Below are 1,387 nucleotides of genomic sequence, written 5' to 3' on the forward strand. Positions count from 1 at the left end.
AGATATTTTGAAATTATTGTCTTTAGTTGTTAGATATATGTTGATTTGTTTCACTCTAATATTATGTTTAGGTATATTTGAAAGTGTGGAGCAGGTATACTTTTTTAGTTATTAACTCAGCTGTACTGGGTTGCTCTCCAGCTGTCTTTGCATTGGTAGGATCACTGGTGGGGATGTGGGTGCAGGTCTCTGTTCATCATGAAGGAGATTTGAAATTGGGACATACAGGTGCAGTCCTCTGTCTTTGATTTTGTGGCACAAGAGTTATTGTTGTTAGCTATTGGTTGAGTTGTTCAGTGTAATAATTCCTGTTGCCTAGTGATGATAATGTCTTCCTTTTATTGGATGAAGCAGGAGAGAAAAGGAAAAAAAAGAAAGAAAAACAAAAAGGGAAAAAAAGGTGCCAGTAGTGAGTCTCTGTTTTCCGCATTTGGTCAAGACACCGAAGTCCACACTGCTGGCATAGGCAGTGTGGTTTGTGTCTTCCTGTGCAGTCTGCTAATGATGACATCCTATTGTCAATCAAAGACCTACAGATCAAAATGAACAGTGACCCCAACAGGTTCAGAGCCACCGTTTTCCACTTGGATCCAGAAACCACAAAAACCCAGTATTCTGTTCCACTCTGTACCAAAAAGGGGTCATGGAAGAACTGAACCCCAGCCCACTGGTGTGTGCTCACTCTGTGGTTCTGTTGACTTGGAGGGAGTTTCTGCCTTTTCCGCACTCCTTTCTGGACTCTGCAGCAGCCCAAGCCAAGGAGGGTCTTGATGTTTCCCATCTCATTCATTCACCTTACAAGGTCACTGCCCAAAACTCCCAGTGTGGGCATTCTGAGACCCCAATGTCTCTGTGGATTCTGTGATGATTTTTTTTTCCTCCTTCCTTTCATTGACTTCATTTGTATATTTAATGAGTCCTCTCCTTCTCTGTCTCTCCATCTCTGCTGGCTTGGTGAGTTCATATATTTTTCCCCAATTATTTAATCTGTTCTTTTTCTCTGCCTTCACTAAATCTGGTACCCTGTCTTATCCTTAGTTGCTCATAACTCCAGCATCATTACTTCTATTTGTTTTACCTTATTCAGGGATTTTTTAGTAGAGGGAACAAATGTGTGGGCTAGAGCTGTGAGACCATCGTCCCCTTCTAATCAAGTATATTTAAAATGGTTTATTTACTTTATCCACACTTCATTTTCCATATTCTATTTGTACATGAACAACTATTAAATAAGAAGTTGATGATTACTGGTGTAATAAATATGGTAAATATATTCAAAGATAATAAATATGATCAATATTATTTGAACAAAAATATTTTAAACAATGCAAAGAGAAGCACAGCTATTGATGTGGTTTGCATTCATGTGTACTGTGAAAATGTAATT

This window comes from Orycteropus afer, unplaced genomic scaffold, assembly GCF_000298275.1.
Source record: "Orycteropus afer afer isolate SDZICR_OR568_19922 unplaced genomic scaffold, OryAfe1.0 scaffold00568, whole genome shotgun sequence".
NCBI lineage: Eukaryota > Metazoa > Chordata > Mammalia > Tubulidentata > Orycteropodidae > Orycteropus > Orycteropus afer.